Consider the following 27,940-nt stretch of genomic DNA (forward strand, 5'->3'; position numbering starts at 1 on the left):
ATTTTTAAACTCTAGGTTGTTTGTTTTCTTCTCATTGAATTGTGAGAGTTCTTTATCAGATATGTGTTTTGCAAATATTTTCTGTCTGTGGTTTGTCTTTTCATTTTTTTTGAAGATTTTTATTAAAAATATAGCAAACATACAATATTATGAGTTTCAGGGGTACACCATAGTTATTCAACGTTTATATACCTAAAGAAGTGATCACCATGGTAAGTCCAGCAACCATCTGACACCATACCACGCTATCACGATGTTATTGACTATATTCCCCATGCTGTACATTACATCCCCATGACTTATTTGTTTTATACCTGATAATTTGGACCTCATATTCCTCTTCCCCTCCCCCCTTCTAAAATTTATCAATTACAGCTGACATTCAATATTAATTTCAGGTGTACAGCATAGTGGTTAGACATTTATATAATTTAAGAAGTGATCCCCTGACTAGTACCCACATGGCACTATACATAGTTATTACCATATCATTGACTATATTCCCTATGCTTTATTTTACATCCCATGACTATTTTGTAACTACCAATTTGTACTTTTTAATCCCTTCACCTTCTTCACCCTGCCCCCCAAGCCCCTCCCACTTACCACCCCAACAAATCTAGTATCCATCTATGGTTTCTATGTCCTTTTTTATGGTGCTCTGCTGTGGTCTGAAGCCAACCTCCAAGTATGTTGGTTCTAGGGCCTCTTGGGAGTGGCTCTGGTCTTTGCCCAGGTCACCCACGGCCTGTGACTTGCCAGGGGCTACCTGGTAGGAGCTACAAAGCACTCCACCATTGTTCACTGCCTGTGCTAAACCTGGAGGCGCATGGGGGAAGCCACGCTATGAACTGAGGACAGCTGCCACCAGTACTGGGCCTGGGGTAGCTCCGCAAAAAGCCAGGACACCCTGAGGATACCTGTCAGCTCCCTTAAGGTTTAGCCACTGATAAATCCTCGTGCAGTACGTGAGTTGGGTGAGGCCAGGTCTCAGTGAGTCACTAGAGTAGGAAGAGTTGTGGTCACCAGGTTAATGTAGAATCTGGTTTGGTGTCAGCGCTGAGCCTGGAGTGACTCAGCAAAAGTCTCAGAGCACACGAAGGCCAGTCAACACCTGCCTGGGGCCCATGGACTTGGATAGTTTTCCAAGAGTGCAATGCGGGAGAGGTGAGTGTGAAGAAAGTGCCTCCTGTGGTTCGCAAGTTCGTTGGGATGGGATCCTAGCTGAGTCAGGAGGGCGGAGCAGTGGAGCTCACCAGGCCAATCAGATTCAGATTTGGCCTGTGGGGGCAGGCTCAACATGGGAAACATGGCGCCCACCTGTTAGCTGCAGGAGAGGAGGACACCTCACCAGGAAGATGCTGACTGTCCTCCAGTCCTGCCCCTGCAGCCACACACCTCAGTCTGCCCCTTCTCCTGTATATCTCCAAGTTCCCCTGAGTCACCGAGTCACTGTCCTCCGTTGGAGCCCAAGGTGAGTGCCTGTGAGCGAGTGAGTGTTTGCATGGGCTGTTTAAAAGGACATTTGCATTTCTTGCAACCTTCCATCCCACCCAGTCAGAATCCCCAGTGTTTTTCACAGCCAGTTGTTGTGGGGGTGCCTCTTCCTGGCACTAGGCTGGTGAGCCTGTTGTGGGGGCCTAGGGTCCCTTGCTCATCCAGGGGGAAGCTGAGCAGCCAAGATATCCCTTCTGACTCTTGACCACCACTCAGAGATTTGGGGCCTGTTCCGCGTCTCCTACCAGTCTCGACGTAGTTTCTTTTTATTTGCATTTATAGGACTTCTCTTTGGCTAGGTATCAGATAGTTCTCCAGGTTGATCGTTCTATAATTTAGTTGTAATTTGAATGTGTTCATGGAAGGACGCAGGCACAGTGTTTATCTACTCCACCATCTTGGACCTCTGTCTTTTCATTTTCTTATGAATATCTTTCAAAGAGAAGAGGATTTTTAATTTTGATGAAGTCTAATTTACAACTTTTTCTCTTATGGCTTGCAATTTGATTTTTGTATCCCGAGTAATCTTTGCCTAAAGCAAAATCACAAAGGTTTTATTCTATGTTTTCTTCTAGAAGTGCATTTTCTAAACGGTAGCCACTAGTCAAATGTAGCTACTTAAATTAGAATCTAATTCAATAAAATAAAAAATTCAGCTCCTTAATGATATTACTCACATTTCAGGTTTTCACTAGCCATATGTGGCTACTGGCTACTGTATTAAACAGCAATATAAAAATTTAAAAAGCAGGGTAATAAAACATTTCCATCATTACAGAAAATTCTATTGGAAAATGTTGCTGCAGAAGTTTAATAGGTTTAGGATTTACATTTAGATCTATGATGATCCATTTGATCCAGCAATCTCCTGAGTATTTCAATAAAAATGAAAACGTGCACAAAAACACCTCAAAGCCAATGTTTATAGCAGCTTTATTCTTAATTGCCAAAACCTGGAAACAACCCAAATGTCCATCAATTATGAATTGATAAACAAATTGTGGTACAGCCTTATAATGAAATACTATTCAGCAATAACAAGGGACAAATGAATAACATATACAACAATATGGATGAATCTCAAAAGCATTATATTGAGTGTAAAAAATCAAACTCAAAAGGGTATATACTGTATGATTTTATTTATATCACATTCAGGAAAAAGCAAACTATAGGAATTAAAATTCTACAGTTTGCCAGTGATGTGGGTAGAGTAAGGGATTGATTGCAAAAAGCATGAGAAAATTTGGGGGAGAGTGTGGGGACAGAGCCAGGAGTGCAGTTTCCAGGCTCTCAGCCTCACATGGAAAGGTGCTGGCTCAGGTAGTAAATGGCCATCAACTGTGATTGGATGGCCATCAGCTGTAGCCAGTTGGCCATCAGCTGTAACCAGTGAACCATTGGCCACATATAACTGCCGTGGCTACGCTAGCAGAAAATGGGGGCTAGCAAGAAGACAGCGGCTGGCAAGCGCGGATTGCAGTTAGCAAGTGAGGTTGGTTGGCAGAGAGAAGTGAACGGCAGGTTACAGACCTTGTGGCTCCTGCTTCCTGTGTCTCCAACCCAGACACTAGCGAGGATATAGTGCCCCTATCTGTGGCTCCGTGGGTGTTCATTTTTGCCCTTATCATGTCCTGCATTCTTATGTGGGGAGCGGGACCACAGACGCCACATGAGTCCCTGCATGACAGAGAGAGAGAAATACTCTATGTCTTCATAGTAGAGGAGATTATATGACTGTGTACATTCAAAACTCATAAAAGTATACATGTAAAAAAGATGAATTTTACTGTATATAAATTATGTCTCAATAAACCTACTTAAAAAAGTAAGAGCCCTGAGTACTTTGTAACCAAAAATATGAGGGCACAGGTTTATAGTTATTTATTGCTGTGTAACAAATTATGACAAAATTTAGAAGCTTGAAACAACAAACATTTATTATCTCACTGTTTCTGTAGACCAAGCATTTAGGAGCAGTTTAGCTGTTAAGGGTCTCTCATGAAGTTGGGTCTGGCTAAGGGTCTCTCATGAAGTTGCAGCTAAGATATTACCTGGAACTGCTCTCCTCTGAAGGCTTGACTGGCGCTGATGGATCTTCATGCTAAGTTGACCTAGAGGAACTGTAAGATAATAAATGTTATTGTAAGCCACTAAGTTTTGGGTTAATTTGTTACACAGAAATAGACAAATAATAACATATCAATGGCAGAAGGAAAACGGGAAGGGCCCAAAACAATAGAAATAACTTAGTCCCTGTAGGGATTTGGTAGCAGAGGCAGCCTCTCACCTCTGAGCTCAGCTGTGAATTTCCAAGACAAGGGACAAAATGCTCAACAAGACAAAGTTAAAGAAGTGTTCCCCCTAATATTTTTGGAAACAGAGGAGACTTAGACACGGTATGAGAAGAAAGTAATGGGTACTCTTGAGACTTTCCACATGCTTTATGCTCAGGCTTTACCCAGGTTCAGGGTTCTTTAAACTTGCTCATCCACCTCATGCTGGATGTAGATGGTAGAAGGTAGCACCAAGAAAGTCATATCTGATGAACGGGCAGGAGAATGGCAGCTCAAAATGAAAATGCAATAACTACAGAGCGTCTGAGAGTGAATTCATCCTATGGGAAGAAAAAGTCAGGAATGCTGAGCAGGACCCAGCAATAAGCCTAAGGTTTGGAGGAGAGCACAGTTCCAGTTAGAACACAGTGATCATTACGCGAGCCTGCCCCAGGCCCGTCCTCTTGACAACACATGAGCTCTAAAGAGGAAAGAGCCTGTGTAAAATTAAAGCACTCACCTCATTAAACTCTGTGATGCCTGGGGCTAAGGATCTCTCCTGGGGGGCCTCTAAAAATGTAAGCAAAGAAGAGCAGTATTCACAAGTCATTACCTGTTACACAGGAGATGTGACATCTGAACAATGGCCCACGTGGACTGTTGAGTGGTGGGTGGGGTTGAGTCATCTTGCTGAAATGAGCAGTGGTATGCGGGACTTGGATATGTCCACAAATATATGAAGGAAGAAAAACACCAACACTTGGAAAAAACAACAACAATCCTGAAATAACTGTAGTTACATTGGTGTGGCCTATTGGACTAACAAAATAAGTGTCTAAGTAGTGAAGTGCCCTTATTTGTACCCTCAGCTGCTGAGGTCTGGGGACATTCCAGTTATAGAAGAATAGCAGTCTGGTTCTTAATTGCAAACAACAGAAACTAATTCTGGCTGGTTTAATTTAAAAAATGAATTTATTTAAAAAGATATTGGATAAATTGCCATAATTTGTTAATGGATAACAAGATAAAAAGATGTAAACTGTGACATCAGAAACATAAAACATGGGGAAAGGTTGAATAAAAATGTAGAGTTTTAGAATGCTTTTGAACAAGTTGTTATTAACTTAAATTACACTGTTATAAAGTTGTCTTATATAAACTTCATGGTAACCACAAAGCAAAAACCTACAGTGGATACACAAAAGATAATAAGAAAGGAATTTAAATATACAACTACAGAAAATCACCAGATCACAAAGGAAGAGATCAAGAGAAGAGGAAATGAACAAAGGGACCAGAAAACACTTAATAAAGTCCATACCAATCAATAATTATTTTAAATGTAAATTAATTAAATTCTCCAATCAAAAGACAGAATAGATATAAAACAAGACCCAACTATTTGCTGCATATATGCAACTCACTTCAGTTTTAAGTACACACACAGATTGAAAGTGAAGGGATGAAATGATATTCCATAAAAAATGGAAACCAAAAGAAAGCTGGAGTAGCTGTATTTATATCAGACAAAATAGACTTTAAATCAAAGACTGTAATAAGAGAGAAAGATGGGCATTATATAATGGTAAAGGGATCAATCCAATAAGATAGAACATTTGTAAAGATTAATGCACCCAAAATAAGAGTACCTAAATACTTAAGGAAAATATTAATAGACCTAAAAGGAGAAATAGCACTACAACAATATTAGGGGACTTTAATAACCCACTTTCATCAATGGATAGATCATCCAGATAGAAAATCAATAGGAAGCATTAGACTTACATAACACATTAGACAAAATGGACTTGACAGACATATGCAGACATCCCATTCAAAAGAAACAGAATACATATTCATCTGAAGTGAACATGGCAGATTCTCCATGATAGATCTTACGACAGGCCCAAAAAGATTCTTAATAGATTTAAAAAGGTTGAAATCATATCAAACATTTCTTTCTGACCACAATGCTATGAAATTAGAAATCAGTTACAAGGAGAAAACTGGAAAATTCACAAACGTAGTGATTAAACAACATACTGCTAACAATCAGTGAGTTGAAGAAGAAATCAAAAGAGAAATCAAAAACTACCTTGAGACAAATGAAGATGGAAACACAATACACAAACACTTATGGAATGCAGCAAAAGCATTCTAAGTGATGAATGCCTACATTATGAAACAAGAAAGATCTCAAACAATCTAACTTTTACAACAAAAGGAACTAGAAGTACAACAAACTAAGCCCAAACATAGTAGAAGAAAGGAAATACCAAATATCAGAGTGGAAATAAATTAAATAGAAAAGATCAATGAGGGTGGGCCCGGTGGCTCAGGCGGTTGGAGCTCTGTGCTCCTAATGCCAAAGGCTGCCAGTTCAATTCCCACATGGGCCAGTGGGCTCTCAACCACAAGGTTGCCGGTTCAACTCCTCAAGTCCTGCAAGGGATGGTGGGCTCCGCCCCTGCAACTAAAATTGAATGTGGCACCTTGAGCTGAGCTGCCACTGAGCTCCCAGATGGCTCAGTTGGTTGGAGCGTGGGCTCTCAACCACAAGGTAGCCAGTTTGATTCCTTGACACCGGCAAGGGATGGTGGGCTGCGCCCCCTGCAACTAACAATGGCAACTGGACCTGGAGCTGAGCTGTGCCCTCCACAACTAAGACTGAAAGAACAATAACTTGAAGCTGAATGGCGCCCTCCACAACTAAGAAAAAGTCCTAGAAGTACACACTGTTCCCCAATAAATTCCTGTTCCCCTTCCCCAATAAAATCTTAAAAAAGAAATAGACAGAGAAGATCAATGAAACTAAAAGCTTATTTTCTTGAAAAGATAAACAAATATATCTTTGGTAGGACTCACCAAAAAATGAAGAGAGAATTCAAACAAGTAAAATCAGAAATGAAAGAGATGTTACAACTGATACCACAGAAATGCAAAAAATCATAAGAGACTACTATAGACAATTATACACCAACGAACTGAACAACCTAGAAGAAATGGATACATTTCTAGAAACATACAATTTACCAACCTACTGAATCATGAAGAAATAGAAAATCTGAACAGACCATACATTTAAAGAAGAATTAATACCAATCCTTCTCAAACTCTTCCAAAAAATTGAAGAGGAAGGAATACTTTCAAATGCATTTTATGAGGCCAGCATTATTCTGATGAAAAAACAAGACTGGGACACTACAAGAAAAGAAAATTATAGGCCAATATCTCAGATGAACATAGATACAAAAATCCTAAAAACAAAAAACCCCTAATTGAACAACACATTAAAAGGATCATACACCATGACCAAATGGGATTTATTCCAGGGATGCAAGGATGGTTCAACATCCACAAATCAATCAACTTTCAATGTGATGTACCACATTTAAAAAAATGAAGGATAAAAATCATATGATTGGGGTGGCTGGTTAGCTCAGTTGGTTAGAGTGTAGTCCTAATAACACCAAGGTTGCTGGTTCGATCCCCACATTGGCCTATGAGTGCTGTGCCCTCCTTAAAAAAAAATAAAAAAAAATCATATGATCTTTTCAATAAATGCAGAAAAAGGATTTGAAAAATTCAACATCCATTCATGATAAAAACTCTCAGTAAAGTGGGTATAGAGGGAATTTACCTCAACATAATGAAGCCCACAGCTAACATCATACTTACCAGTGAAAACTGAAAGATTTCTCTCTAAGTTCAGGATCAAGGAAGGATGCCCCTCTCACCACTTTTATTCAACATAGTATTAAAATTCTTAGCCAGAACAATTAAGCAAGAAAGAGAAATAAAAGGCATCCAAATCAGAGTGGAAAAAGTAAAATTGTCTCTATTTGAAGATGACATACTATTATATATAGAAAACCCTAAAGACTCCATCAAAAAACTATCAGAACTAATAACCAAATTCAGTGAAGTTGCAGGATGCAAAATTAATATACAAAATTCAGTTGTGTTTGTATACACTAATAACAAACTATGAGAAACAGAAATTAAGAAAATAATTCCATTTACAATTGCATCAAAAAGGATAAAATACTGAGGAATAATTTTAACCAGAAGATGAAAGACCTGTACACTGCTGAAAGAAATTGAGAAAAACACAAATAAATGGAAAGATATTCCATGCTCATAGATTTGAAGAATCAATACTGTTAAAATGCCCATACTACCCAAAGCCATCTACAGAAACAATGCAATCCCTATCAAAATTCCAATGGCATTTTTCTGAGAAATAGATCAAATAATCCTAAAATTTGTATGGAACCACAAAAGACCCTGAATAGCCAAAACAATCTTGAGAAAGAAGAATAAAGCTGAAGGCATCACACTTCCTGATTTCACACTCTCTTACAAAGCTACAGTAATGAAAACAGTATGGCATTGGCATAAAAACAGACACATACATCAATGGAACAGAATACAAAGCCGAGAAATAAACTCATGCATATGTCCTCAATTATATATGACAAAGGAGTCGAGACTATATAACGGGAAGAGGATAATCTCTTTAGTAAATGGTGTTGGGAAAACTGGAAAGCTATATGCAAAAGAATGAAACTGGACCTCTATCTTACAGCTGTTAGTACATGCAGACCCAGGGAAAGGTCCTGGGATTGAAAATCTACATCCATAAGCAGAGGGCAGGGAAAGACTGAAGAAAGAGCCTGGTCACCCCAGTCTGGTAATTAATATTTATTATGGGAAACTTATATACGAAGCATGTCTTGGGCAACTGCAAGATGAAATGGATCCCCACCCCACTTGGCAGATGCCAAAGAATTATATAGGGAGGGGGGCAGGTGTGCCATACTTGTAGGTTCTACTACATGACTGCTACCAGGTAGAGGAAAGGACTTTACATGCTTGACCAGGTCAAGACAACAGCTTGTTCCAGGAACCAGCACGTAGTGGGAGGCAGGAGAGGGGTACTGGTTTATGTCAGAACAAACATTGATTACGATCAGTCTCCAAGGGAGATTTGTGGGAAGCAATCTTCCCCTTCTGGGCTGGGTCCAGTTTGTGAGTCAAATAGAGGTCACATCTTAGAAAAGTCTCTCTTCCATAACATCACACACAAAAATCAACATAAAATGAATGAAGGACTTGAATGTAAGATCTGAAACCATAGAACTCCTAGATGAGAACCTAGGGGGTAAGCTCCTTGACATTGGTATTGGCAATCATTTTTTGGTTTGACACCAAAAATGAAGGCAACAAAAGCAAAAATAAACAGGTGGGGCTACATCAAACTAAAAAGCTCCAGTACAGCAAAGGAAATTATCAACAAATGGAAAGGCAACCTATGGAATGAGAGAAAATACTTGCAAATCATATATGTGATTAGGAATCAATCTCTAAATTATATAAAGAATTTGTACAACTCAATAGCAAAAATACAATGATTTAAAAATGGGCAGAGGAAGAGAATGCATTTATCCAAAGAAGATTACAAATTGCCAACAGGAACATGAAAAGGTATTCCACATCACTAATCATCAGGGAAATGCAAATCAAAACCACAATGAAATACAACCTCACACCTGTTATAATGACTTATGAAAAAGACAAGAAATAACAAGTGTTGGTGAGGATGTAGACAAAAGGGAACCCTTGTGCATTGTTGGTGGAAATGTAAATGGTGCAGCCATTATGGAGAACAGTATGGAGTTTCCTCAAAAAATTAAAAATAGAATTACCATATTACTCAGCAATACTGTGAGCCATATTTCTCACTGTCAGTCAAAAGAAAGGAGAAAAAACTAAAATAAACTGTGTAGTGTTGGTTTGGAATTGGAGGTATTGGTGTAAACTTACAGTTTTCATTAGCTAGCTAGCTAACTAGCTAGATAGATAGAAATGTAGATATAACATGAATATGTGTATATGCATATGCTTATATATATATATATATTCCCTAGTTCTGTTCACTGAAAGCTTGGAAGCAGTAATACTCCAGTATTAATTTACATGCCTGGCACATGGAAAGAACAAGATGATGCTGAACCATCTTATGCTGCCCGAAAGCAACATGCTCCAAGAATGATGAGGACATCAGAAGGACACAGGATCCAGTGTGAAGGGGCTCCCAACTGGTCAAATATGGAATGATTTGAGCATGAAAATAAACAATGATAATAAAGGATTATAACTTATGAAATAAAATAGAAAATCATAAGAATATAGATACACGAAAAAATATATGTAAACTTTGGTGCAGAACAGGATATCTAGATATTTTCCAAGGACCACTCCACAAAATACATATTATTATTATTATGCGTGGTGTATATCACCTAAATTTAAGGATCAAAACAAACATCATCAGTAATGGGACAAACAGAAATTATAGGATATAATCAATTCCGAAAATGATAACTTAAATTTCATAATGAGGAAACATCAGACAAACCCAACTGTAGAATATTCTACAAAATACTTGGGCTGTTAATCTTTGAAAGTGTCAAGGTCATGACAGCCACTGAAAGATAAGGAACTGTTCCACGCAGGAGACTAAAGAAACATGACAGCTAAATGCTCTGCGTGATTGTGACCTGGATGCTTTTGCTATAACATTCACTACTGGGTCAACTGAAGAAACTTGCATGAGTCTGAGGATTAGATGGTAGTGATGTATTAATTTCCTGATTTTAATTGTTGTACTGTGGTTATGTGGGAGAATGTTCTTGTTTGTAGAAAAAACATACTAAAGTATTTGGGGATAATGGGACATCAGATCAGCAATTGCTCTCAAATAGTTCAGAAAGAAAGTCAGTTGTATGGTAATCCCAACTTTTCTGTAAGTTTGTTACTGTTTCAAAATAAAAAAATATTTTTTAAACATAAATATGTTGGATAGCAGTTCTAGTCATAATGCTACTCTCTCCCCTTAAAAAACAAAAACAAAAAACCCCAGAAACAATGCAAATGTACATCAAGAGGTGAATGGTACAAACTTTGGTACATCTACACAGCATAATACTACTCAACAAAAAGGAATAGACTATTGACACATGCAAGAAGTTGGATGACTCTCAAAGGCATTATGCAAAGACACAAAAGGCTATCTACGGTACTGTCATTTATATGACATTCAAGAAAAACTCTAGGGATGGAGAACAGGTCAGTGGTTGCCAGGGGGTAGAAGTGGGGAGGGTATAACAATAAAGAGCAGGAGGGAGTTTTAGGGTAAAGAAAACTGTTCTGTGTCCTGATTGTATTGTAGTTAAATGACTCTATACCTGTGTCAAAATTCCTCAAACTGTACACTACAACGAAACAAAAACGTGACTAGATTGTGGTGATGGTTATACAGCTCTGTACATTTACTAAAACTCATTGAGTTGTTCAACTACAATGTATGAATTTTATGGTGAGTAAGTTATACCTGGAGGAGTGGAGGGTGGGGGGTTGGATAGGGGATGGGTAAAGAGGGTTTGTGAGACTATTCCTTCTATTTTTGTATATGTTGGGAAATGTTCTTATTAAAAAGTTAACAACAACAAAAGGGTACCGGTATCCCACAGAATCATTGGGACCAGGTCAGGGGCCTCCAGTCAAGAGCAATGCTCAAAATTCCACTGTGGAACTGCTGTAGAAAGAACCCCTCTGTGGACCCCACCACTGGGAATCACATCTGAGTTTGGTCTGTGGACTCTGCTCATTCATCTGGATGCTGCCACAGCATCTCTCTCTCTGCTGCCTAAAAGTTGAGCTTCCACATTCTTTGCCACTGTTAGAGTTCCTTCTAGTCCCTTCCTTGCCCCACTAGTTCTGTCTTCAAAGTCTGGGGCACGCCTCTGTCCTAGGAAAGCAAGTATGTTGTGTTTTCACCTTCTAGAGTGGAAGACACACTCTGCTTCCCACCAAAACTCCCAAGGTGGGAGAATTCACAAACAATGGAAGGGGGTACAGAGGCTGAGAAGCCAGGGGGAAAAAAGGGGAGTGGGATAATATCCACTGTGATGGTAAACACCATCTCTTTAAAGTGTTGTCTTAAATCGGCCTCTTTTGGTTTAGAACTACCTCACATTACACTAGTACACCTACACATTTTCTAACAGTAAGATGGCTGACGGGATCTACTTGCCTGTTCCTCTCTTCTTCCACATACTGCACTACAGTTTTTAGACCCTACACGCTCCAAACCCGCAAGCGTTTTCTGTTCCAACTTGTTTAATAACACAAGCTTTGCACTCTGCATTTTTGGTCAAAAAAGGCCAAAGACAATGAGGAGACCCCAGACTTTTTGAGACATAAAGACAGCTTTGAATCACATCAAATTGTTACAAGACAGCCATAGGGAAATAAATAGAAAGCAAGTTCACAAGTGTCCACTTACTTTGATGTATTTGCCCTTTGGCTAAAACTTTGGGATGGTGGAAAGGGATATCCTCCTTTGCTTAAATTTCACAGAACACCAGAATGCCACCTAAGTGGTTCACCTCCGCTGTAGCATTTGGCTATTGTGCTTCCTTTGATGCTATTTGTATATTATTGCAGAAGGGATTTTTATAGTGTTTTATAGGTACTGAGTGCTTTCAAATCATTAATAAGTTATTCTTCCCTGAATCTTCAGGTCAATGTCAACATCTTCTATTTTAAGTGCAACCACCTGGACATAGAGGTTAAGTGAATGGCCCAAGGTCAGGGGTGAGGCACTGTCAAACCTGGGATTGTATTCTTCAATAGAAAAGGAAGATTCCAACACTCTATCATTCAGTGGAAGAAGGCTGCACCTGATCCAGGCCACTCAAAGGAAAGAGAAGGATTCATTAGGTGCTGAGCTTGTTTGTGTAAAGCCTGGCTCCGGTGAAGAAAGCATTTTTGCAGAAGGGATTTTTATAGTGTTTGTAGAGGAGTGTTGGGTAGGGAAGGGCCAATAATTTTCTGTGATAGGACTTGTAAATCAATCTAGTTCAGCATCTTAACTACACACATGGAAACTGTCACTTGATATATTTTCCCTGTGTTTTTATATATTCACACTCATATTCTAAAAATGACCTTCTGAAGGGTTAATGGAAGAAGTGATTGAGACCCAGGGTCACTAAAATTCGTATTAAAAAGAATTTTAGCTTAAGGTAGTAGTCATTTCTTAAATGCTATTGGTAGCTAATATTCTATTATTCTTTTCTTAATAGTAGGGTCTGTTTAAAATCTATTTGGCAGAAGACTATACCGTTTTGTAGGACTCTCAAGGAAGGAAAGGTTAAAGGCACTGAAAAGCAACCCAGGGCCATGCTAAGCAAAATCAATACTTGCTTCCTCAGGCTTTAGCATCATTTAGCATCAGAATAGTGTTTGTCTTCCCGTTTTCCTTCTGATACTCCTCAGAGAGGCTGAAGAAAACCTCCAGAAGGGAATTCAAACTCAGTTTCTTTTGCCTTTCAGAGTACCCTGTAATTAAGCAATAGTGATTTAATGAGAATCTAAGAAAATGGATCATTCTTCAGTATCAGTAGAAAAAGCTTTGGCCTAAATCCACTTCTTTGTTCCCTCTTACATTCTCTCATCTCAGCACCAATTAGTTTCCTAAGCTCTTCACTGTCAGTTGTTTATTTCTGAGGCAACAGAAAGCAACATTATAGAGAAGGCAAGTAGTATAAGGTTATTTGACCCAGAGCGGGTGGGAATAGAGCCTGTTGAGTGTGGAGAAACAAAATCCATGAGCTAAACTATTGAAAAGTCATTTTCCAAGTCAACCGTCATGTAACTCGGCGGCTAGTAAAAAGAAAACAAATTACTTTTGGGGGTTCTGCCCCATTGCAGTGTCCAGGTCATAGGAGGCAAGCAGGTATGGGTGTCAAAAAGAACACTGAACTGAAGTCTGGGCTGAGCACCACCCAGCTCACTGACATATTTCCTGATTGGTTAAATTGGAGGATTGAATAGATAGCTTTCAAAGATTTTTAAGATGCAGAATCTTTAAATGAAACCTTCACACAAATCTGACATGTAGGGTGTTCCAGATGTAAAGGTGAATGTAAACAGAGATGATTACAAAATAGAAGCCGCAGAATGTTAGCAGTATAAGATGAAGATTCTCTTTTTTGGAAACTACATTTAGTGTCTAATGAAGGTGACATGAGGCATTTAATTAAGCCATGTAACTCCTTTCCCTCTGGCAAATATTAAACTGGGGGCAGGGAAGGAGATGGGAAATGTGTTTCTCTTTAGGCCAAATAAGTAAAACAAAACAAAAGTTTCTTTTTGATTTTATTTTTTTAATCTTGTATGTACTTTTGGGAAGATATCCTAAAGATAATAACTAACATTTGTTGAAGGTTTAATATGTGCCAAACATTGTGCTAAGCATTTTACATATACTTTAGTAGAAACTTCCATTGCAAAAGGCAGAGACTTGTTTCAAACTGGCCTAAGGAACAGAGAATTTTTGTCACATCTAGTTGTGTAAGAAATCTCAAATTGTAAAGTGCAGAGACTTAAGCTCTTTTGTTTTCTTTTTGGTTTTATACTCATGCACGCTCTCTCTAGGTAATGGAGTTCCAGGTTTACACCAGTAGGAGGAGGATGTCTCTTTCCCAGTGAGTCTGCCAAGTTGGAGTTGAAATTCATTGACTTAGCGTGGGTCATTTGACCAACCTAAAAGTAATCACTGGGGCCAGGAGGCTGGAAGATGGTGATTGGCTAGACTTGGGTCACATGTCCTCTGATGGAGCAGAGAGGTAGGTCAGCTGCATCCGAGCCACATGTACTAAATAAGAATAGAAAAGGGTGGTCACTCAAGAGAAAATTAATGTACTATTAGAAGTCTAAGGGGAAATAGATGCCGGGCAGGTAAAAACAACAGATGGTACTGCAGAAATCCATTTTATGTATGAGGAAACAAAAGCTCAGAGTGTTTAAGTAACTTAATTAAGATCACAGAGCTGTTGGTTCAACTAGGTTTCAAACAGCTCTGAGTAGGGATTAAGAGCCTCAGCTTTGGAATCAGACAGATTTGAATTTAAATCATGGTCCCACTGCTTATTGGCTATGTGCACTTGGCTAAATGACTTAATTTCTCGGAGCCTTAGTTTCTTTATCTGTAAAATGGAAATAATAATACCTGTTTCATAGAATTGAATAAAATAACGTATGTAAAGCACATGTTAATGTGCTTGGTGCGTAGTAAGCTGATGGTAACAGTTATAGTAGTAGTTATAATATTATTATCTTTTCCCCTATTCGATTTTTAAACCTTTTTAAAAACTGGGATCTTCCCGTTCTTTCCGTAAGCAGCCCTAATCCCAGAGCAAAGGCACTGATTTCTTTTTGGCTTATGTTGGGAATGGTTTTCACCTGTGAGCAAGGTTATTTGCACAGCATTTGAGCCTTTCTGTCACTCATTCTCAATTCAATTTTAGTAACAACTAAGGTTGTCAAACATTGGATTTCAAATTCAAACCATGTACAGTTTTGAAGTAAAACAACAGATATCAGTCAAGGTCCTTCCCTTCACCAGGCTGCCGCTCCTTTATTATCATTCCAAAGTAATAATGACCTCTGCCAACAGATTACTCAGATGTAAAGCAACACAGAAATAAGGCTTATAGCACTATTATACTATTATTTTTATTAGTCCTATTTTTCCTGGGGATATTTTGTGTGTGTGTGTGGGGGGGATAAATGGTACTTTTTTAAAATTACTTTTTTATTTTTTTCAATGATATTTGACGTACAGTATCATATTTGTTTGAGGTATATAGCATAGGATTAGATATTTATATAACTTACAAAATGATCACTCCAATAAACCTAGTACCCATCTGACACCATACATAGTTATTACAATATCATCAACTATATTCCCTATGCTATATTTTACATTCCCATAAATATTTTGTAACTACCAATTTGTACTTCTTAATCCTTTCCTCTTTTTCTCCCATGCCCCCAAAACTCCTCCCGTCTGGCAAACATCAAAATGTTCTCTGTATCTATAAATTTGTTTCTGTTTTGTTTGTTTATTTTGTTTTTTAGATTCCACATAACGTGTTTCCCCAAAAATAAGACCTAGTTGGACATCAGCTCTAATGTGTCTTGTAGAGCAAAAATTAATATAAGACCCGGTATTATGTTATAAAGACCCAGTCTTATATTAAAATAAGACCGGGTCTTATATTAATTTTTGCTCCAAAAGGTGCATTAGAGCTGATGGTCTGGCTAGGTCTTATTTTCAGGGAAACACTGTATAAGTAAAATTATATTGTATTTGTCTTTCTCTGACTTATTTCACTCAGCATTATACCCTCTAGGTCCACTCACATTGGTGCAGATGGCAAGGTTTCATTCTTTTTTATGGCTGTGTAATATTCCATTGTATGTATGTACCATCTCCTCTTCATTCGTTCATCCATCCGTGGACACCCAGGCTGCCTCCATATCTTGGCCATTGTAAACAATGCTGCAATGAACATATGGATGCACACATCCCCTCAAAATAGTGTTTTGGATATCTTCAGATAAATACCCCAAAATGGGATGATTGGGTCCTTCTTTGTCTCTTGTTATAGCCTTTGTTTTAAAGTGTATTCTGGTATAAGTATTGCTATTCCAGATTTTTGTTGTTTCCATTTTCATGAGATATCTTTCTCCATTCCTTTACTTTCAGTCTGTGTGTGTCTTTTGATCTGAATTTCCTGAGACTATTTTAAGGACTGGGGGATGTGTGCTGTTCTCGGACAATATCCCAATCATTTTAAGAGTTCCCTAAAGTGCATACAGAACTGTCTGTTGACATTAATATATCATCATGTGTCCATGGTAAATATTTTCACTACTAATGACAACTTGTTATTGTGGAAATGAGTTAATCTTCCATGTAATGTCAGCTGTGAGCCACAATTAGTTATTATTGCCTGTGCCTGGCACTCCCGGACCTGAGAGCTGTCCCCAGCCAGCCCTGTGTCTTTCGGCCTTATACCTTCATTTCAGCCCCCATCTATTCCAGGGAGAAAGCGGCACTTATAGGCAATCTACACCACATTTCTGGCTGAGCCAAACGGGTGGTGAGGGTGCTTGTGATGTGCCCCACCCCTGAGAGTCCTGGGGCAGAGGCGCCCTGAGGACGCAGACCTCTCTGTCTCAGCCTGGAGACTATGCCTCAAGAGGACCGGGAGCTCCTGGAAAGGAGTTAGAGAGAAACACAGAGACTATGCAAGGGGTTAAAAAAAAAAAGTGTTAGCTCATTTAACTTGGAGGAAGGAAGCCTGAGAATGGTTCTAATTAGAGATTTTAAATATCAGTTTTAATCAAGAAATATTTATTGAGAGCCCACTTTCACTGTGCACTGGGCAAGTGTTACCCATGAGGAATGACTGCCCGAGGAAAAAAGCCTTGATGTTCTGTCTGCTGAGAATGGAACAAAGGCAAATGGATCTGCATGGCAGAAGAGTTTCAAATTAGCGGTAATGGAGAATTTTCGACCTCACATAATGAGAGTGGTTAAATATGGGGATGGCTTGCCAGGGGAACGGAGGAGCCAGAAGTGTGCCTGAGGCTGGCTTGTACGAATCAATTCTGGTTGGTTTGAGATCCACAGCTTCTAGCAATCAATTTTTTGAGTAAAGCTGGGGTGGAGATAGGGTTATGTTGTTTTTTTCTCTGTGTTATTTTGAACCTTAATTTTCATAAATGCTGCTGAGTAATCTCTTAGAAGTGTTAAAAACAGTTCTAAGAGAAAAAACAGAAAAGAGAAGTGAGTATCTGAACTCTATGAGAGACAGCACAATGGAAAACACTGAGAGGTTTAAATAAACATTTTCCAATGTTATGAAAAAGTAATCAAACATTAAAGGAAAATAGAAACCTGAAAACAATACTGAGACCATGAACAAATGACAAAATATTTACTATCGAATTATTCATTAAAATTGGTTCGAAAAACATGAAAGCGCCAACAGATAACTGGATTTTAAAAATTCATAAAAGGAGATTTATATCTGACCAAAAAAAAAATGAGTGGAAAAAAAATTGGCCTGAATACTTATAAAGCAAAATTAAATTCAAACCACTTACTATAAATTCCTTTTTTAAAAAAATCAACTAAAATTTTTTTCAATTTTAATTTCCATTGAAGATATAGAGAAAGAAGCCTACTGAGACATCAATGTGACTCTATATGTAAAACTCCTCAAAAACATTTTTAGCATTTCCACTTTCATTTCTGGAAATCGATCCTTAAAAAATATATAAATCTAAAAATAATTTTGCTCAAAGACGTTCATTGTGTCTAGCAAATATTACTTGTTCAATAAATGATAGTGCATATTTTAAAGGGAGCTATAATCTTGCATTTAAAGAGACATCACAAGATTTCAATCTAAAAACTGTTTTAGAGAAAACCCGGGAAAGAAATAACTCAAAGGCAGGGATTGTCTCTGTGAGTGTTCAAATATAGGTTCAAATATGGTTCAACTATTATTTTCTCTTCTACTTTTTACTTTTTTTGTGTATTTTCTGAGCTTTTTTCCTCAGACATCTCTATTATCTTTATAATGCATGAAAAGGTCAGGTTCTTTTTTATTACGTGCATATATAATTTAGATTAGTTCACAATACTTTCCAAAGATGAGAGAACTAGATTAAGTAACTCAAGTTCAGATAGAAATTACGAACATTATTTGGCAATACACGCAGTGACTTTACTGTACTCACAAATGGAAAATAGTCATTGAGGAGGGGGTTGCCATCCCCCCACGTCCAGCCCCCATCCCTCACTAACACGGTTTTGTCATCTAACCCACGCCAGATCACAGCTGAGCCTAACAGGGGCTTCTCCAGTGTTTATAAAGCAGTCTTCACTGCCCCTCTTCGTCTGCATCTTGCATTCTTTTCTCCAGCGAGCAAAGACAGATTTTCAAGAAAAAGCCAAGCTTTTATATAACCAAAAGCTTGATTCATCTTGCTTGACTTAATGAATGCTCGAATGGATTTTTATTATTAAATTCTCAAAAAAAAAAAAAAAACGAAAAACGAAAAAACCCTATCCTTGAGTCAGCAGTTAGTGGTTTTTAAAAAAAGTTTTTATATTCCTTATTTTATATATAAAGGGGAAAAATGGGAAAATAAAGGGGAAAAAAACCTGTCAGTAATTTTTTCCCCAGGACCTCAAGGTCTACAAATTGGGTGAATAAGGGTCCATATTCATTCTGTTTGCATATACACCAACATGTGTGAGACACGGGGTCTGCTGGGAGGGAAGGAAATTGCAGAAAAGGATCAATTACCCCTGAATTCTAATGTTCCGGTAGTCATTTCAAGGACAACTGTGAATAGGGCTTGGGGTAAATATCCTCAAATAAACTCCCATGAATTTATACACATCTCATAACCAGGAAATCTTCCCCACCCCTTTGCTTCCTTCATCTGCTGTTCTTTTAAAAGGCCTTGGATTGACATCCACGTCATACCATCCCCACCTTCTGCTGCCTGCTCCCCTCCCACCCCTGCGCCTGCAGAGAAAGCCTCTCTTCACGAGAAGTGCAGCTGTGTGCAACCCACAGCCCTCTCCTCGCAGTAGGGAAGGTGGAACTCCCCATCTGAATGTGATGGGCGGGGCTCCCTCCAACCGCACCCCCAGCTCTTCAGGGCTGCTTTGTGAGGCTGGCTCTGAATATGGGCCTTACCAAGAACAGACTCAAAGGGCATCTGCAGGCTGGCCCTCATGCCCCTGGACTTAATATAGCTGCTGTCTTATCTTGGCCAGCATTTTACTGGTCTGCTTATGAGCTAGCAGAAGAAAACTAAGAAGAATGTTTGAGTTTTTGCTGTGACCATGGAAAACAAACCATGCTGAGATTTAAAAAATAAACGAGTGTGCCCCACCCCGGGCACAAAATGTCAGGCAGGAGTTTGGAGGTTTATTCTTCAGAGAAGCTGAAAGGTAAAAGGCTTTGCCTTAGAGCAGGGTTTCTCACCTCAGCTCTGTTGACATTTTGGATCAAGTAATTCTTTGTGGTGGGAGACTGTCCTGGGCTTGTGGGATGTTTAACAAGTTCCCTGGCCTCCACCCACTCCTGGAGTCCTGACAACCAAAATGTCTCCAGACATTGCCAAATATCCCCTGGGGCTGGGGTTGTCAGATAAAATATAGGACGCCCAATGTGAATTTCAGTTAAATATGCAATATTTGGAACGCATTTATACTAACAAATTATTCATTGTTTATCTGAAATTCACATTTAACTGGCATCCTGCATATTTATTTGCTAAATTTGGCAACCTATCTGGGGAACAAAATCGTTCCCCATTGAAAACCACTGCCCTCAAGAGACAAGGAACAAGGAAGACAGTCTTGAGGTTTGGGGTTTGTTGTCAGGGGGTTGATTGCCTGATCACTCTGAAAGCCTGAGAATGGAATAATAGTCTGACCCCCGAACTCCTCTTTCTAGCACCTTCCCCCAACCATCCCTGCTCCAAGGCAGACCTCTATAAGATTCTTTCCTGGAGGAAGTGAACGGGGCCACAGAAAGCACCTCCCCATACCAATATTTGGGGTTCTGCAAAAGAAGGACAGGCTCTCTGGCTGATCATTCTAGTATGACCATCCTGCCCCACAATAAGCCTCACTCAGTGTATGTTTACTTCCCACCAGCTCTTTTTGATACCTCACTCTCATATAAGAAGGGACAACCTGTGATTGAAGAGGAAAACTCCCCAAATGACAGAAATTATAGCCCACCCTGCCATTCTCCATTTCTTTCTTTTAATAGAACCCCAAATATATTCAAGGTGGTCATGTGCCCAGTTCTAAATGATGACTCATCATTTGTCCAAGCCAGTTATGAGAATCCTGTTCTCTTTGGGGAGCCAAATGACCCAGTTTAGGGGAGTCTGTTAGGAGGCTTCTGGAAAAGCTTTGCTCTGCTGAAAAAGGCATCAGAAATGGCTAGCACTAACCATTCTCTCCTTTTCTCTTGCTGTCAATACAGACATGATAGTTGGAGTTGTGACAATACTTTTGTGGTCATATGGACAAAAGAACTATAGAGATACCAGCCCTAACCAATCCCAGGGTCTGCCTAACACCGTGTTTCTTGTTATATGACAAAAATAAACTGCTCTTTGTTTATTTGAGCTTTTTGTGACTTGTAGCTGAAAACATTCCTAACTGATACAGAGACCAAGTAAATAACCCAGGAAATAGAAAAACAAACAAAACCTCACACTTCACTCAAATCTATTTAATATCCATAGAGAAATTGAGTATTGATTAGTTATTCCTCCCAAAGAGAATATATTTTTATAGTTTCTTATTTATCTTCTTCATTGTTTCTTTATGCAAATATAGATGAATACAATAGATATTCTTATTCCAATGAAGGCAGCATATTTTATACATTCATATACACTGTTATAAACTGATGAACTTCCTTTCATCACTTAATGATATAGCCTTGTAGGTAGATCTCTTCACATCAGTAGGGGTCTTCCACATTCCTTTTTACAGCTGCGTAATATTCCATCAAATGCGTATGCCTTCATTTATTTAATACTGATTTAACTGCTAAATATGTGGGTTGTTTATAACCTCTAAATTTTACAAATTATGCTACAATCAATAAACTTGTACTTATGTTTTTTCATACTTATGTAAAAGATAGTGTAGGATATATCCTCAGAAGAGCGACTGCTGGATCAAAGGGAAAATATGTCTGTATTTTTGGTAGGTATTGCCAGATTCCCCTCAATAAGTAGTTGCATGATTTTGCACCAACAATATATGGGAGTGCCTGTTTCTCCTCAGCCTTGCCAACAAAGTGTAAAACCAAAATTTTAGGGGTGTGTGTGTGTGTGTGTGTGTGTGTGTGTGTGGCCAATCTGATAGGTAAAAATTGACATCCTGGTATGGTTTACATTTATATTTTTCTTAAGTGAAGTTGTTCATATTTTCATATGTGTAAGGGTCATTTATAGATCTTTCTTCCATGAACTCTCCATGTTTTTGTCTTGATTTCTAATATATATATATATATATATACATATATATATGTATATATATATATACATATATATGTGTATATATGTATGTATATATTAGCCCTTTGTAGCATAATTTACAAATATTTTCCCCACTACATCTTTTGATTTTTCTTTTGGTGTTTTTGCCATGTAAATGTTTTTGTTATTTATATAGTTAAATTTATCAATCTTTTCTGTGGAGACTTGTGAATTTCCAATCATAATTAGAAAAGCCTTTCTTCCTTAGTTAAAAAGAATTCACCCTTATTTTCTTTTATTAGGTATTTGTACACTATACAGTTTAATTCCTTACATTGAAATCTTTGATCCATTTTGAGTCTATCCTGATGTCTGGTGTGAAGTATGGATCCAACTCTAGCTTATTCCAAATGGCTATCCAGTTACTGCACTATCTTTTACTGAAGAGTTCATCTTTACTCCACTGATTGGAAAAGCTACCTTTGTCATATTCAATTTATCTATAAGATTGAATCTGTCTCTGGACTTTCTGTTCTGCTCCAAGGTTCTATTTATCTTTTCACACATAATACCACATTGTTTATATTACTAAGGCTTTGTATATGTTTTAATATCTAATAGGGCTTCTTCCCTTTCAGTGTACTTCGTCTTAGAATTTTTATGGTTTTTGTTGCTTGTTATTTTCCCATATAAACATAAAAATCAGCTTGAATACTTCAAAAGAAATTGTTTTGTTCTGCTTATTGAAATAGCATTAAAAAGAAATTAAATATGTTGGTTAAAATAAGAAATTTGGTGATGAGGTTGGAAAATAGTCAAGGACATCTTTGGGGACAAAAATAGAAAATTTGACAGCAAACAAAAAACATCTGAGGGCTCAATTCAGGAGGTCAAATAATCAACTATTAGGAGTCCCAAAAAATAAACATAGAGAAAATGGAAGGAAATTATTAAGAAAATATTTTTTTTAAAGATTTGACATGAGTCTCCTGACTGAAATGGCCCAGTATATTCCAACACAATATATAAACAAAATTTCTCTCCCCGTCTCTCTTTGTCTCTCCCCTTCCTGTCCCAGGCTTAATTTCTAAACACTAGAGATAAAGATTATTAAACCTTCCAGAGAAAAAAATAGGTCCCAAATAACTGAAGGAGAATTAGAATGGCATGAGGCTTCTTAATAGCTCTATAGGATTCTCTAAGAATCTCATAGGAAAACCCAGGCTTCTTAAGCAATGCTTCAAAATTCTGAGGGATCACTGTTTTCAGCATAAACTTCTATGCACAGGCAAACTCTTAGTTCATTAGTTTATATAGTGAATTATTAGTGAAGGGTGAGAATCATATAAAGGCATTTTAATGGTGTCAGACGGTACTAGATTTATCAGGGATGATCACCTCATAAGTCATATAAATGTCTAATCAGTGTGTTGTACATCTGAAACTAATATAATATTATATGTGAAATGTAATAGAAACATTTTTAAAAATATTAAAATATGAAAAGACATCTCAGGTATCTCAAGACTCAGTAAATTTATGTCTTGTGCACCTTTCTTAAGAGGCCACTGGAGGACATACTTCATCAAAATGAGAAAGTAAACCAAGGAATAGTGGTGGGTAGAGTGGTCCGTGGCTGCAGCCGGCCTCAGCAGGCGGAACGGTGCTTACCCCTGCGAGCACGCTAAGATTGCCGGGGGAAACTTGTTAAAAAGATGTTTATATCCTTCTACCTCTTCACCCCTCCTCATCCTCCAAATTTTGATTGATTTAATTTCTCTGGGGTGAAGCCCAGGTATTAGTTTTAATTTTAGTTTTTTAAAGTTTCCCGGGTGATTCCATTGTGCAACAAAGATGAATTGCAACAAAGATGAATCTTGCACTAAATTACAAGAAAAAAACTTTTAATCATTATGGTTGGAACAACCATTTGCTGCTTTCATTGTGTTTTCTAGCCGGATCTGCAGGTCAGAACTTTAAACTACAGGTAAGTTCTATGTGTGGTACAGAGCATTTGTGTATTAGCTTTTAGCTTTAAATGATTAAGACTCAAAGGCAAAAATTTTTTAGAGGTCTTCAGTATGCCAGAAGGGAAACAAAAAACAGGTAAGAATAAGATGTAAGGATTAGGCTGCTGCAAGTTTCTAAACTTTGCAAGAAAGTACAGATGTCTTTAATGCCAGTATGGGGGAGAAGGACGCTTTCCTTTACCCTCAAGGTTCTTCCAGCTGGTCTAATAATCAAACAGACATGAGACAAAGTAACAAGAGAAAATAACCAAATTTCATTGCATACATATGTATGGGAACCTCACATACATGAGAGTCAGAGACCCCACATGCATGAGAGGTTCAGAGACAGAAAGGGAAGTTGAGGTATAAGAGACATTCTGAGTTAAGGATGAGGTAAGGCACCTGGGGCTTCAGAGGGTAATTGCAGGGAGAGCACGTGTTCAGTAATCAGTAGTTTGCCCTGCCATAAAGAGAGGTAAAAAGTCATTTCTGGTGATAACTCTTATCGTGGGTCAGGCTCCTAATTTAAATTCTTCTGGATGGTTAAGGTGGGAGTAGAAGTTTCTCTTGAGCCCGTAGGGTCTCAGTTGCCTTTAGGCCAAAATAATCCACATACCACTGAGGCACATCTTGGGGTAGCTTGTACTGAACCCCTGCACTACTCTTTGAAGGAAAACAGTGGACATACAGGGGAACCCTCCACCCCTACCCTTACAATGGTAAACAGAATGCTGTCATTAATTTCCGGGTAGGAATGATCTCTGAAAGAACCATAAGTACACAAATCATAAATTCTGGATAACTGAGATTGACTACTTTTTCCCTGCTGAGGCTGACACCAAAACTTTCTCTGTCCTCTCTCACTCTACTCAGCTATTGCTGTCTTTGGAAACATCAAGTTATTGGTTTCTGGAACATAATTTTTGCCTGGATAACTGGTCTAAAAGCAAGAGTTTGGCTTGGCTTTTGGTTTGTTTTTGTTTTGCCAACGAATAGGTATGGGGCCAGGGCCATCTTCAGCTTTGCCTCCTGTGAACACTTGGAACTTTCTGAAAGTGATGTGATGGATGACATTTTGGATATCATTAATATTCAGACTTATAGAAAAGTTTTGTAAGAGTTTATTTAAGCCAAAATTTTCAGGGCATGCCCGGAAGCAAAAAAGATCTTAACAGATTGAGAAAAGGCGCTGGAGAATGGCAGTTTTGCAGTTCCTTTTATACATTAGAATCAAAAGAGAAAACATAAGGAAGGTACATGAAATCCATTGGTGGTAGATTAAGTAGGCAGGAGAAAGTGTAGTTGGAAAATCTCTAGGATTGGACACAAAGCAAAATGGAGGAACACATACTTCTTTTCCATTGGTGGGTACAGGATAGATAGTAATTAACATTTACAGCACATAGAGATGGTGTGCAGAGAACAAGAGAACAATGAGGGGCTCTGTGGTTTTGTGCCCTGGTGGTCTAGTGCTCTGGTGCCTGCGGTTGGGCCTTCGAGGGGTCTAGAAAAGAAAATTACTCACACACTTCAAAAGTTATGTTATCCTAGATGCGTATGAACAATGGACAGGGTTCATGTGAGATAAAGACTGACCTTTCCTAAGGAAGCTATAGACCTGGGACGACTACCCACCAGGGGTTGCCTAGTTAGGAATTTATGATCATATAACCCTGCGTGGTCACTTTTGGTCGCTGAGGTTATCAGAGCCCCCTGATCTTGTCAGGTTTATTACCTAGCCCTTTGTCATTCACATCATGAAGGAACACAATTATTCCAGGCTGGACCTCCTAGAAGAGCTCTTCCATCCATCCAGTCACCAAGAACCCCTCTGGTTGGAACTGGGTAGAAGAAATTGGGGAAGATTGTAATTTCTTTTTAAATTACCCTAAGGAATTTGGATATTAGACTTTAACTCACAAGGGCAAAAATATTTGATTAATTTCTTTGAACTTGAACTTACAAATTCTGGACTTCAACTTCTCTGGGATTTTAATTCTCTGGGATTTTAATCTTTGAGTTGTAAATCCATGGTAGACATCATGACAGGATGGGTGGGTTATTGGCATTTTGTTATCCTCATGATGTTGCAAAACCTCTGGCAGGCTGTACTGAACAACATGACTGACTTAATTTGGGATGGGAAATAGTGTAGGAGTAGGTTGTAGCTTTCTGGTACCTTGGAGTTCATTTGAGCTGGGGGGATGGATCTAAGGTTTACTGATGTTTGATGCTTATACAGTATGAGGGACTTTTTAAGACAAAAAGAAAATTATGAATACAAAATTAGATATGAAAGTAAATATTTAGAGTGAGAAAAGAAATCAAAACACAGTACAATTTTCTAAAGCTGACAGTTTACCACAAATATCACAAATCCAGAAAGTAACATTGATTTTTAAATAAATCGCTTGACACTCATCTGCATTTTTTGTTGTTGTTGTCTACTCTTTGATTACCTCTTCACAAAACAATGGTTTTTATAATATCATTTTATGTAAATAGAATAATAATAAGGTAATCCAGTCTTTCTTCTAGCATGGTTAATTGGAATTTTCCTCAATTGCACAACATTTTTCCTTAGCAATGAAACGTCACTTGGAGATGGAAAGCTTGTTCTTAAACTTTATCTGAAGAGGACAGTGCTTTCTGCATAACTCAGTTTCCCAAGGAGAAGGCACAAAAGAATTACTTGTGCCAAAGTCACCAATCTGATAAGTGACTGCTGCTCGCCTGAGGATGAATGAGTGGGTGTGGGAAGACAGTTTAGGGGGAAAAAAATCCCTCTCACAGAACTGGAAAAGTGGAGGATGAGCATTCTCTTCCCCAGCTTTTTGTTCACATAACCTATTGGGTTAAGCCATGATCAAAAAGAGTGGGGTTGGCCCCCTTTGGGGAGAAGACTACAGTTGATTAGGGAAGTCCTGCTCCCACCTTCCTTCAAAGTCAATCTCTGCTTCTCTTGGCAACATTAGCCGGCAGCATTCATTTTCTCCTCAGAAAAGTTCCCAAGTGGCTCAGCAGCCCAGAGATGGACTTACCTTGACACTAATAACACTTAAGCTCCAGTGCTTATCAGTTGTGCAGGCCTCTTCCGAGGCTGGCCATGTTCTGGGAGAAAGCGACTGGGTCTTTATTTGCCTTCTCAAAAACCAACAAAGATCTGGACTCCGTTTACTCAAGCCATTTTCCTGCCTGGGAGAGAAAGGGAATTTATTACAGAAATAATGCGAAGAGAAAGATACCACTCTACTTCTGACATGTAAACTAGGATTATGCAGCAAGATTTCTGTCTCACTAGGGTCTTAAGAGGAGGTTTAAAAAATTCATTTATCCACAACCCTCTCCCTCACCCTGAGACCCGACCAGGCATGTTTTTTCCTGCTAAATTCCTACTGCCTCCATAGCTCCTGAGGCTCACCTAGTTGGTACTCAATTGAAGTCCAATTGTGCATCAAAGGATACTATCAAGAGAGGGAAAAGACAACCCACACATTGGGAGAAAATATTTGCACATTATATATCTGATAAAAGATTAATACCTCAAATATATGAAGAATTCTTACAAAACAATAGCCAAAACAAAAACAACAACAAAAAACACTCACAAATAATTAAATGCAAAAATGGGCAAAGAACTTAAATACACATTTCTGCAAAGAAGATATACGTACAAATGGCCAATAAGCACATGATAGGATGCTTGACATTTCTAGCCATTAGGGAAACACAAATCAAAACTATAGTGAGACACCACTTCACACCTGTTTAGATGACTATTATCAAAAAACAAAATGATAAATGTTGGCATGGATGTGGAGAAATTGGAACCTTCATACAGTGTGAGTAACAATGTAAGATGGTACAGCCACTGTGGAAAACAATTTAGTGGAAAACAATTTAGCAGGTCCTTGAAATACTAAACACAGAATTACCATATGATCCAGCAATTCCACTCCTCGGTATATACCCAAAGGAATTGAAATCAGGGACTCAAACAGATATTTGTACACCAATGTTCACCGCAGCTTTATTCTCAAAAACCAAAAGATGGAAACAACCCAGTGTCCATTGGCAGATGAATGGATGAACAATACAATGGAATATTATTTGGCCATAAAAGAGAAATTCTGACATATGCTACAATGTTGATGAACCGTGAAGGCATTACGTTAAGTGAAAGAAGCCAGACACAAAGGA

General features: G+C 38.4%; 1 long non-coding RNA gene across 1 annotated transcript in view; it reads left to right on the forward strand.

The window, feature by feature from the left end:
* The first annotated feature begins 1,314 nt into the window (after positions 1 to 1,314).
* The window catches only part of LOC117027451 (uncharacterized), a 51,693-nt gene continuing 25,067 nt past the window's right edge, over positions 1,315 to 27,940 (forward strand). Inside the window, exon 1 of the long non-coding RNA XR_004423920.1 lies at positions 1,315 to 1,474. This is a non-coding gene — a long non-coding RNA (uncharacterized LOC117027451). The remainder of the gene's footprint in view (positions 1,475 to 27,940) is intronic.

Source organism: Rhinolophus ferrumequinum, chromosome 9, assembly GCF_004115265.2.
Source record: "Rhinolophus ferrumequinum isolate MPI-CBG mRhiFer1 chromosome 9, mRhiFer1_v1.p, whole genome shotgun sequence".
NCBI lineage: Eukaryota > Metazoa > Chordata > Mammalia > Chiroptera > Rhinolophidae > Rhinolophus > Rhinolophus ferrumequinum.